The sequence below is a fragment of the Armigeres subalbatus genome, chromosome 1 (genome assembly GCF_024139115.2).
Source record: "Armigeres subalbatus isolate Guangzhou_Male chromosome 1, GZ_Asu_2, whole genome shotgun sequence".
Taxonomy (NCBI): Eukaryota; Metazoa; Arthropoda; class Insecta; order Diptera; family Culicidae; genus Armigeres; species Armigeres subalbatus.
This window is the reverse complement of record NC_085139.1, coordinates 244,889,890-244,901,981: the sequence shown is the minus strand read 5'-3', so window position 1 is coordinate 244,901,981 and position 12,092 is coordinate 244,889,890. Positions and strand designations below refer to the sequence as shown.

The 12,092-nt window shown below is 40.9% G+C and overlaps 1 protein-coding gene and 1 long non-coding RNA gene across 6 annotated transcripts in view; both read right to left on the bottom strand.

The window, feature by feature from the left end:
• Positions 1-12,092, bottom strand: part of LOC134206283 (inositol polyphosphate-5-phosphatase A-like) — a 134,304-nt gene that overhangs the window by 112,884 nt on the left and 9,328 nt on the right. The gene's annotated exons all lie outside the window — the stretch shown is intronic.
• Positions 7,050-7,741, bottom strand: LOC134212340 (uncharacterized). The gene is made up of 2 exons (XR_009979249.1): positions 7,408-7,741; positions 7,050-7,341 (listed from the first exon to the last, which is right to left on the bottom strand). It is a non-coding gene; the product is annotated as an uncharacterized LOC134212340 (long non-coding RNA).

Genomic DNA, 12,092 nt, shown 5'->3' with positions numbered 1-12,092 from the left:
TAGTAAGTGATTTTAAGTTCCCATTTCTGACCGTATTTAATTAAAAGGAAGAATTTAATTAGTATTCAGGTGCATAGTTTTGGTGGACAGCTAAAAAAACATCTCTGGTTTCAACATTGTGCTGCCGGTTGAACCAGAGTGAGGTAAGCTCATTAGTGCCAGGCTTCTGAAACAAATTATAAGCAATATATGCGTCGTTGAACAGGTACTCCAACCCCCGTTCAACGTGGGTGTTTGTTCGGAGTGGAAATTGCCACGTGAACCATCCGGCTTTCCTTGGTGCAATCGCTGAATATTTTGGCACACCCTACTGTCGAGTACGCTTTGTAGTGTAGCCTCCACCAATCAACTAGTTCCGGAAAAGCCCAAATATTTTCCTTCATCCGCCTCTCATGCGACGTCGCAGCATCACGTCGTCCACGAGCGCAACCGCAACCGTTCGTCGCCAATACGAACCCCGTTTCTGCGTCACCGGTGTCACCAATACAAACCTCGTTCCTGCGTTGCCGTCGTCACAAATTGCGTCATCGTCGTCATACGCTTGCAGCACGGCTACCGTTCATGCGTCGCCGCTCAATTAGCCTACGTCACCGGCCGTCGACTCGTCAATGAGCTCAGCGTCACTACACCCACACTAACGCGGCTTACGGCATCAAGGCGAGCGTGCTGCTGTCTGTACGTGAGATTGGAAACGACCCTAGGCATACGAAGAGTGTGACAACGCTAAGGCTGCGCGCGTTTAAAGCTGAATTGGGACGACGATTCGATTCGCACCGAGAAGCATGCATGTGGAGCTTGTCCGACGCTGTTAAGGTCATGGTACCAACCGAAGGTTAGATCGTTCTTTTATATTAGAATTAAGTTCAACCAGAATAGGGTGACGTCACATTAGGGATTTTGAATTAATGAAATCATAGGCCTAAAGAAATTCCGTTACTGAATATACTCGGAAGATTGTACAATCCAATTTCTATTTGATTTACTGATTCGGTGACGAAACGCGATTCTCATTTGAGGTTTTCGATTACTCGGACGTCTGTACACTCCGCATGTTCTATCCTTGCCCTTTCATTGAAGGTTCGAATTCATGAATGAAGAATTTTTGTGAATTTTAACTAGTTTTGGGATCTTATTAATGATTTCACGTGTGTTTGAGCTTCTATCAACCGCCCTCAGAAAGGGTCTCAGTCGGGAAATATACATGCCTCAGTGGTCTCTCCTACCGGAGGGTGGCGCTTAAGCCACTTTGGTCGCAACGCTCAAGTCATTCGTTTCATTTGGCGCCCAACGTGGGGCCGAGGATAGAAAGTTAACAGAAAATCATTGGAGTTTGAATTATTTATATACATATTTTTTTGTTGCTTTAAGACTAAATAGGTAAATTATTTCCATATTTGGATTCGATTGAAGTTTCAACTAGGAGTTATTGAATTAGAAGATAGTGAATTTGAATTATTAGAATTAGGTAATTAAATCTTTTTTTTTCTTTTTTTTCTTTTTGCTTATAAATCTTATTATATTATTTTTACTATTAGTATTATAACATGGATATGTATAGGATAAATGTGAATGATCTTGCAGAAGACGAAATTGATTACGAATTAGCAATTCGTATGTGTTCGAACGACGAACCAATAGAATATAAACGTAAGATTTTACGAAAATTGTTGCGACGGGATGAAGATTCTAATCAGACAATTTGGTCGCATTATGGATTGATGGAAGACTACGTCAATATTCCGGATAAATTGGAAGAGATTGAGAGTTTGATCAGAGCTGGCGAGAGCACCGGATGCCTGTCGCGTTTGGTGCATTACCATAAGCGTATTCGAAGGTATGTGCCTCAGAACGGTGATCAAAAAAATCAACAGCGGTTGCTTCTTTACGTAATTTCCCAGTTGGCGATTCAGTACTATGCTATAGATTTCTGTAACGCTCTTTGGATGGTACCGACCATGAGTGTGATTTCCTACGCATCTCAAGGTCAAGCGTCCACGACCCAATTTGACAATCGAACTAGTGTGCTGGAACAACCACAGCCAACTCGAAAAGATCCGCAAATTACTGAATCGAATTTGAACTCAAATTCAACCTCGTGTGAGCGTTCCGATCGGAACCCACCTGAAGAGGATGAGGCTGTCGGTGGGGTAGCTCGACATCAGTCAGAGCGATCTACCAATCCATTTTTTGATCCAAAAGAAACTTTAGCTTCTTGCGAATTAGAAAATGACGGAAAGGGAGCCCGTCCTAAGACGACTTACCGTCAAGACAATTTAGCGAATCAAACGAAACGCGTGTTACCTCACTCCACCAGTCTACCGCTGGTCACGGACAGAGTTATTCCCGTAGGGGAACGAAGTCGAATGATCCCACAGGAAAGGATTTTCCAAAATGTAATATTTAAAACTGACGTTCGACAAGGCTACTTGGATCGGTTTATGAAAGGCAGTAGCATCAAGCAACCTGGTGCATGGCCGACACCGATGTTCGAACCAAAACGCCCTGAAGTCATATCCTCATCTCCGGTTCCTCTTGAACCCGTAGATCATGAAAGAAACGAGAGTGAATATGTTCACATGACGGATATCGAATCATATGTGAAGGCATACCTCAATAAATTGAGAAAAAGTGGGTCACGGCAGACATTGATTAACGACGAAATCATTGATCAATTGACGGATCAAATCGCCAATGTAGGTCTCAAAGATTCAGAAATGTCTAGGATTTCACGAGGTGAAACCTATAGTCGACCGGCTCATATTTGTAATCCTATACCGCCACTACAATTGTCAGCACAGAATCCAGCAAATCGGAGAGTGTTAACTCCTGTTAGGGAAACCATAAATCAACCTGAAGGCTACTGGCAAGGCCGCTCAATGAACTCTGTGCGTCCAGGCGGTCGATCTGAAATATGGTCACAGCTTCCACATAATCCTACGAATGCGAATTCCATTGGTGGTCCGGATTTCTATACTCCACCCCTAGCAACGCGACGACTTCCCCATCAGCAGTGTAACATAATAGAAAAGTGGCCTAAATTTAGCGGGGATACAAACGCCATTCCCGTTACCGACTTTCTACGGCAGATCAACATTTTGTGTCGATCCTATGCAATACCGAAAGAAGAGTTAAGAATGCATGCGCATTTACTTTTCAAGGACAATGCGTTTGTATGGTATTCCACATATGAGGAAAAATTTGATTCTTGGGAAACTTTGGAAGTTTATTTAAAAATGCGTTACGATAATCCCAACCAAGACAGGATCATTCGTGAAGAATTACGCAACAGAAAGCAGCGTCCAAATGAACTGTTCAGCGCTTTTCTTACCGACATCGAAACACTCGCCCAAAGAATGAATCGAAAGATGACGGAAAATGAAAAATTTGAACTAATTATCGATAATATGAAGGTTAGTTATAAGCGGCGTCTAGCCCTCGAACCGTTACATTCCATTGAGCACCTTGCTCAATTATGTTTCAAGTTTGACGCATTAGAGCCTAACTTATATCAAGGACCTCTTTCCTCAAAACCTTCAATCCATCACCTTGAAGTTCAAGATGAAGTGGCTGAGGAAGAAGAGGATGAATCTGCGCAGGTCTTTGCGCTACAACAGACGTCTGAACAGTTTACACGTAGAGAAAATGAAAAGAGAGGAAGATTCCGTGAGTCCAATAGGGAATTGACCAACTCCAATACGCCTCCAATGAGGTGCTGGAATTGCAGGCAGGTAGGGCACACTTGGCGAGAATGCGACAAAAAGAAAGAACTGTTTTGTCACATTTGCGGACAAATTGGTACGACTGCTTTTCGGTGTCCTAACCAGCATAACTTAAATGTGGACCGTTCGAATGATCAAAAAAACTAATAACAGAGGAATGTCGCGGGAGTCAGACTTCCTCTGCCGCAGACTCTAGTATTCCCATACCTTCTTTTTCATACTTCAATCGAGTATGCACGATTAATACGTCGGTACGAAAATGCCCACACATCAAAGTTAAAATACTTTCCGAGGAAGTAGAAGGCCTTGCTGACACAGGAGCTAGCTTGTCAATAATTAGTTCGGTTGACTTAATAAGGAAACTGGGACTGGAAGTTCATCCAACTCGACTTCAAATCTCAACAGCAGACGGTACACCCTACCAATGTCTGGGATATGTAAATCTACCAATTGCCTTCCGATCCCTTACTCGGATTATTCCAACACTTATCGTACCGGAAATGAAAAAGAACTTGATCCTAGGAATCGACTTTTTAGACAAATTTGGCTTCCGTTTGATGGAACCAGGTTTGGTTCAACCATCAACCAATGACACTATTAATGCGGTTGAACTCCTACGAGTAGAGGATTATTTTTCAGAAAATGAAGAATCTATTTGTTTTCAAATTATCCCTGTAAACACGGGTTCAGAAAACAATAATTTGCCAGAAATTGACGAGAGCCTTGAAATACCCACTATTGAGGTTCCTGAAAATAATTTATTACGGCCAAGTGATTTGAAGACCGAACACGTATTGACCGTACAAGAACATGCGACACTCTTTGAAGCGGTGCAACAGCTACCCGCCACTAAGGATGGATCGCTGGGACGAACAGATATACTAAAGCATTCGATAGAATTGGTTCCGGGTGCGAAACCTAAACGATTACCCTCCTATAGGTGGTCTCCCGCGGTAGAAGAAGTTATAGATGCTGAAGTAGATAGAATGAAACGGCTAGGAGTGATAGAAGAATGTCCAGGTCCAGTGGACTTCATAAACCCTTTATTGCCAATCAAAAAGGCCAACGGTAAATGGCGCATTTGTCTCGACTCAAGACGCCTAAATCAAGTGACCAAAAAGGATGATTTTCCCTTTCCCAATATGATGGGTATCCTGCAGCGCATACAACGATCAAAATATTTTTCGGTCATTGACCTTTCAGAGTCATACTACCAAGTTGCTCTAGAAGAACAAGCAAAAGATAAAACAGCTTTCCGTACTAATAAAGGCTTATACCGGTTCGTGGTGATGCCTTTTGGCCTAACCAATGCCCCAGCAACAATGGCCAGGCTCATGACGCGCGTTCTAGGGCACGACCTAGAGCCAAAGGTTTATGTGTACTTAGATGATATTATCATCCTGTCTAATTCACTAGCCGAACACATGGAGTTGATTAAAGAAGTCGCCAAGCGATTACGTCAAGCGGGATTGACGATTAACTTGACTAAAAGCAAGTTCTGTCAAACACAGATCAAGTATCTGGGCTACGTACTATCTGAACAGGGTTTGTCCATGGATGTCAGCAAAATTCAACCGATACTCGATTATCCTACGCCCAGAACAATTAAAGACATTCGTCGTCTTCTGGGGTTAGCTGGATTTTACCAGAAATTTATAAAAAGTTACTCTGACATTACCACCCCTATAAGCAATCTTCTAAAAAAAGATAAGAAAAAATTCTCTTGGACCGAGGAGGCACAAGAAGCCCTGGAAAAGCTCAAAATAGCCCTCATCACCGCTCCAATCCTTGCCAATCCGAACTTTGATGTACCGTTCATAATAGAGACGGATAGTTCCGACCTCGCGATAGGGGCTGTCCTAGTCCAGATCCAGGACGGCGAAAGAAAGACTATCGCGTATTACTCAAAAAAACTTTCAAGCACTCAGAGACGGTACAGCGCTACTGAGCGGGAATGCTTAGCCGTGTTGCTCAGCATTGAGCACTTCAAACATTTCGTGGAAGGCTCACAATTCATCGTCCAAACGGATGCGATGAGCCTTACCTTTCTACAAACTATGTCAATAGAGTCGAAGTCCCCGCGCATTGCGAGATGGGCTTTGAAACTCGCAAAATACGAAATGCTTCTTCAATATAAGAAAGGCTCCGAAAACATCCCTGCAGATGCCTTGTCTCGCTCAATTTACCAAATTGATTCCCAATTCCCTGACCCGTATATCTCCCAGCTTAAGGAACTGGTTGAGAAAAGTCCGGACCGCTATCCTGACTTTACAATAGTTCACGGAAAATTATATAAATTTGTTACAAACTCAGCCTTCGTTGAAGACCCCGCATACAAGTGGAAGTACGTTGTTCCTTTGAATGAACGGCAGAGCATCCTAAAAGGCATTCATGAAGAAGCTCATCTAGGCTTCCTCAAAACGCTCGCTAAAGTACGGGAGAGATATTATTGGCCTCGCATGTCGTCAGAAATCAAACGATTCTGTTATGGTTGTGAGGTATGTCGGGAATCTAAAACGCCGAACCAAAACGTAACGCCAGCTTGTGGGAAACCTAAACTGTGCTCACGACCATGGGAGATGATTTCCCTAGATTTCCTAGGTCCGTACCCTCGTTCTAGGAATGGAAATGTGTGGCTGCTTGTAGTATGCGATTTTTTTTCCAAATTTATAATGGTTCAGTGCATGCGAAGTGCAACGGCAAATGCAGTCTGCACATTTGTCGAAAACCTTATATTTAATTTGTTCGGTGCCCCTGCAGTATGCATTTCAGATAATGCAAAGGTATTTACGTCGGATGCATTTGAGAAGTTGTTAAAAAAATATCATGTCTCACACTGGAACCTTTCTGTTTACCATCCCAGTCCTAATCCCACAGAAAGGGTTAATCGCGTGATTGTTACGTCTATTCGATGCTCATTGAACCAACAGAAGGATCATAAAGATTGGGATCAATCGGTGCACCTAATTGCTCGAGCCATACGAACCGCAGTACACGATAGTACTGGTTACACTCCCTTTTTCGTAAATTTTGGGAGGAATATGATAAGCTCCGGCTTAGAATACGAGCAACTCAGAGATACAACTGGTAATACTTTACGTGAACCAGCAGAGGTATCGGAGGAATTGAATGAATTGTTTAAAATTGTACGACAGAACCTAATGACTGCATACCATCGCTATTCTCGTTCATACAATTTGAGAGCTAATCAAAATCACTCTTTCAATAAGGGAGAAGAGATTTATAAAAAAAATATTCACTTATCTGACAAGGAACGTGATTTCGTCGGGAAATTTGCGAATAAGTTTACCAAAGTAAGAATACGTGAGGTTTTAGGCACTAATTCGTATATTTTGGAAAATCTAGATGGGACACGGATCCCAGGAACGTATCATGGGTCCTTTTTGAAAAGAATATGACTCACTGTAAACATCAGCTATGACGGTGCAACCCGCCGTGTTGCACATAAACCAGTTCGCCTAATGCAAAAAACTCTTATGAGGTGTTTACGGCAGCCCGGCGTAGAGATGTCCTCGTGTTTCCTCTCGTCGTGGTCAAGATCATTCACAAATCCTTTCGGTTCCATACATGACAAAGTTTTCCGTCGCACCTTGTCAATGCACTAGAATAAGTAAAGAAAAAAAAAGGGTCAACGCCCGTCGTAATCCGATTCAGCAAATTTGTTTACCACTTTTCGATGATCCCTCACAATTCTTTCATTTCCATAACGCGTAATATTATCATCCGGATAGTTTTCCATCGTTTAAAGTTAATAGTATTCCGTAATCCGTCAAAAAAATTGGTTTCTCACCTAATCCAACGAGACAGTACAAAATAAAGCTAACCATCAATCCATTCACTGCAGATTTTCCGTTGACAGGTCAAGCGTTTGCCATACCAAGCGTTTGTGTCGCAAGAGCAAATAATTCATGTATGAGTAAGATACATTTTTATGTTTCGTACGATGTTTCCATATTCGTTCGTTTCTAAAGGGATGAAAAGGGCGTGCAAGAAATTACAAAGATGAGCGAGTCTTAGGATATGATGAGAATGTAAGCAGGAAATGTTTTCCAATAATGATTGGAGTTAGTAGGCGCATATTGGCTGATACATTCCCAGACGTATCTGGGGTCATTTGGATATTTGAATTATCTCTGTTCAGATGTTTCTGGAGTAAATAAGGTTAGTAGTGTAGGAATGAATGGATTCAGAAGGTATGAATTAGATAGAGAATGAAAACGATTGTGTTACTGGAAGGAGAAACAGATAGTGGAAACTTCAATTGGAACAAGATTTGATCATACAAAAAAAACATTGATAAAAAAGTAATTAATAAATAAGATAATAATAGTTACTATATATTAAAACGAAAAAGCAACAAAAAAATAAATAAACTGCATGTTTTGAAATTATGTACTAAATGTAACAGTTTAAAAATTTTGAAATTTCAAAATTTCAAAATTTTTAAAAAACTAGTTTTAGCGAATGTAACGAATTTATTATCCTCGTTGGTGCATTTTGACCAGACGACTGAACGTCACGAGCAAAAAGCTTCCAATCGCAACTTAAGCCCACTCTGGTGGCAGATAGAGAAAGCACTGAGCATTTAAAAAAAAGGCGATATAATTTGAGCACCACACAGATCTCATAACTCTGATCTCAAAACTGTTAAAAAATTTCAACTTTGATTGTCTTTTGCTATATCCAAATTTCGAAATGAAATTTTGCTATATGCGAAATGAGACAGGAAGAGGGACCTTGAAGACTGAATGAGATGGCAATGTATGGAAAATGCGTTCTTCTCAAAATTGTCGATGAGGGTAATTGTGTGTGAAACAAAATCGGTTAGAACAATTGTTCCTCGCGTGCCTCGAATCATTTTCGCACTAGTTATTGAGTCAAGTAGTCAAACTCAGACCAGTTTTAAAACTAAAGCTAGAATAGCGAGAAAACTGTGCTTTCCCAAGTGGTATCACTAGTAAGTGATTTTAAGTTCCCATTTCTGACCGTATTTAATTAAAAGGAAGAATTTAATTAGTATTCAGGTGCATAGTTTTGGTGGACAGCTAAAAAAACATCTCTGGTTTCAACATTGTGCTGCCGGTTGAACCAGAGTGAGGTAAGCTCATTAGGCTAGGCTTCTGAAACGAATGATAAGCAATATATGCGTCGTTGAACAGGTACTCCAACCCACCGTTCAACGTGGGTTTTTGTTCGGAGTGGAAATCACCTCGTGAAACATCCGGTTTTATTTGGGGCAATCGCTGAATATTTTGGCACACCCTACTGTCGAGTACGCTTTGTAGTGTAGCCTCCACCAATCAACTAGTTCCGGAAAAGCCCAAATATTTTCCTTCATCCGCCTCTCATGCGACGTCGCAGCATCACGTCGTCCACGAGCGCAACCGCAACCGTTCGTCGCCAATACGAACCCCGTTTCTGCGTCACCGGTGTCACCAATACAAACCTCGTTCCTGCGTTGCCGTCGTCACAAATTGCGTCATCGTCGTCATACGCTTGCAGCACGGCTACCGTTCATGCGTCGCCGCTCAATTAGCCTACGTCACCGGCCGTCGACTCGTCAATGAGCTCAGCGTCACTACACCCACACTAACGCGGCTTACGGCATCAAGGCGAGCGTGCTGCTGTCTGTACGTGAGATTGGAAACGACCCTAGGCATACGAAGAGTGTGACAACGCTAAGGCTGCGCGCGTTTAAAGCTGAATTGGGACGACGATTCGATTCGCACCGAAAAGCATGCATGTGGAGCTTGTCCGACGCTGTTAAGGTCATGGTACCAACCGAAGGTTAGATCGTTCTTTATATTAGAATTAAGTTCACAGAATAGGGTGACGTCACATTAGGGATTTTAATTAATGAAATCATAGGCCTAAAGAAATTCCGTTACTGAATATACTCGGAAGATTGTACAATCCAATTTCTATTTGATTTACTGATTCGTGACGAAACGCGATTCTCATTTGAGGTTTTCGATTACTCGGACGTCTGTACACTCCGCATGTTCTATCCTTGCCCTTTCATTGAAGGTTCAATTCATGAATGAAGAATTTTGTGAATTTTAACTAGTTTTGGGATCTTATTAATGATTTCACGTGTGTTTGACTATCAACCGCCCTCAGAAAGGGTCTCAGTCGGAAATATACGCCTCGTGGTCTCTCCTACCGGAGGTGGCGCTACCTTTGGTCGCAACGCTAAGTCATTCGTTTCAATTTTACATTCGTATATCATGAGGCTAACTGATCTTTTATGCCCAGGGAAGTCGACACAATTTCAATCCGAAAAGATGCCTGAACCGGCCCGGAATCAGACCAGCCACTCTCAGCATGGACTTGCTTTGTAGCCGCGAGTCTTACCGCGCGGCTGAGGAGAACCCCCATCCCCCCGCAAGGCACTTATGTCAAAATTTATGAAAAACGAAAGAGAAAGAGATTGTTCCGTATAGTGCACTATTTTCAGTAAACCTATTCTCTAAACCCAGATAGATTGATCCACATTGGCGTTGGTTGTGCCTTTCTAGCACATAATTTGAAAGAATAAAAATTAAAAAAGGCGTCAGAAAGGCAAAAATATCAATTCGCGTTCATTTGAATGCATTGCAGCAATTTATGGAAAAAATCGATGTTTCTAAATTTATTTCTTAAGGGGAACCCTTGGCAAAAAAAAACAATGTTTTTCAATATCTCCGGAAGCGAAACTAAGCCGCGTTCCGCGTCGAATGCAACTTGTTGAAAGCAAACCGGATAATGCTTAATAGCAAAAAGTGTGTCTCACATTTTTGTGCACACATACATACATACACACATACACACATACAGACATCACCTCAATTCGTTAAGCTGATTCGATTGGTATAAAACACTATGGGTCTCTGAGCTTTCTATCAGAAGTTCGGTTTTGGACCGGTCCAATAGCCTTTCCATATACTTAGTAAATAGTTTCATTCGATTCTGAGATTCTGCTGCCAGCCCCATAGAAGGGTTGGCGCGAAATTCGTCTATTATAATACGAGAAATTATAATATGTATGAGAAAAGCAAAAAGGGTCCTCTACAGTTCTGTACTCGTAACTGTCTGCGGACAGCCCATATAAAGGTGTGGCAAAACTCAAAGGCCAATTTTCGATTTGGGCAGGTAAAATGTGATGAATACACTGCTATAACCTATATTTCTATAATCAGGACGGTTTTTATTTTCTTAGATTTTAGGGAGGGGTGCGGGGTGTTTAAACTAGCCCCTCCTAGAAATGATATTTTTATGTTTTTTGGGAAAACGGACAACTTTGCATGTTTTCGTCTCAAATAACATATTTATATATCGTTACAAAGCTCTTAAACAGATCTATGCAATAGAGCTGATATTGTAATAATAGCTCAGTCCAGAAATTAGTTTTTAGTAGTTTTGTAAAAGCATACTTTACGCAATATTTAACAAACAAAACAGTTTTGTACCCCAATACCCGCAGTAAAACATCATGCACTACACTATTGACTCTTAGCTTTGACCATGAATAAAATTCTGCCCAAATTCACCATTTTGTAAGATACATGAATTATAAAAATGCCCATTTTGCCTTTCTCGTCTACTAAGTATACGTAGAAGCTATGATCGCTCTAAAAGCATTTAAAAAGCCCAAACACTCTTAATGTTGTATACCGATCGACTCAGTTCAAGAATTGAGGCGATGTATGTAACTATATATGTGTGAATGTCTGTATGTGTGAACAAAATGGTCTTAACTCTTTTTAAGCACTTACTCTAAACCGATTTACCAGCAACAAGTTTCATTCGTCGAGAACGCTGGTCATTTTCCCTATTGAAAATAGGCTGGATTGGACTATCAACACGTTATGACACGTTATGGTTAAATCCATAATTTGCTCCTATAATGTAGTAATGTAAAAATTGTAAATTTTGAACAACTGTCCTTCTCACTGCGTAACGCTTTTTATATTATAGATGATTTTTTCTTGTTAACTAACCCTCCCCCTTAAAATGTTATGTAAATTGTGTTCGTCCAAATTCAATTAAAGTGGCATTATTGAGTAACTCAGATTAAAATTGAAATGAGAAGTTTCAAAACACTGATTAAGTTTAAAACATGGGGAGGTTGTAGCTAACAAGAAAAATCATCTATAAAAAGCGTTACAGAGAACTGATTCAAAATTACAATTACTATATAGGAAGCAAATTATAGATAACCATAATCATCATAACTTGAATGATAAAGATTGAATAACTCTTGCACAATACCTTTTATGATTATGAAAGAAATCTTATTGAAAAATCAAATAAGAGAATTCCATTTCGTTGATGTCACAATATGACGCTAATTTAGCAATACGTAACTTCTAG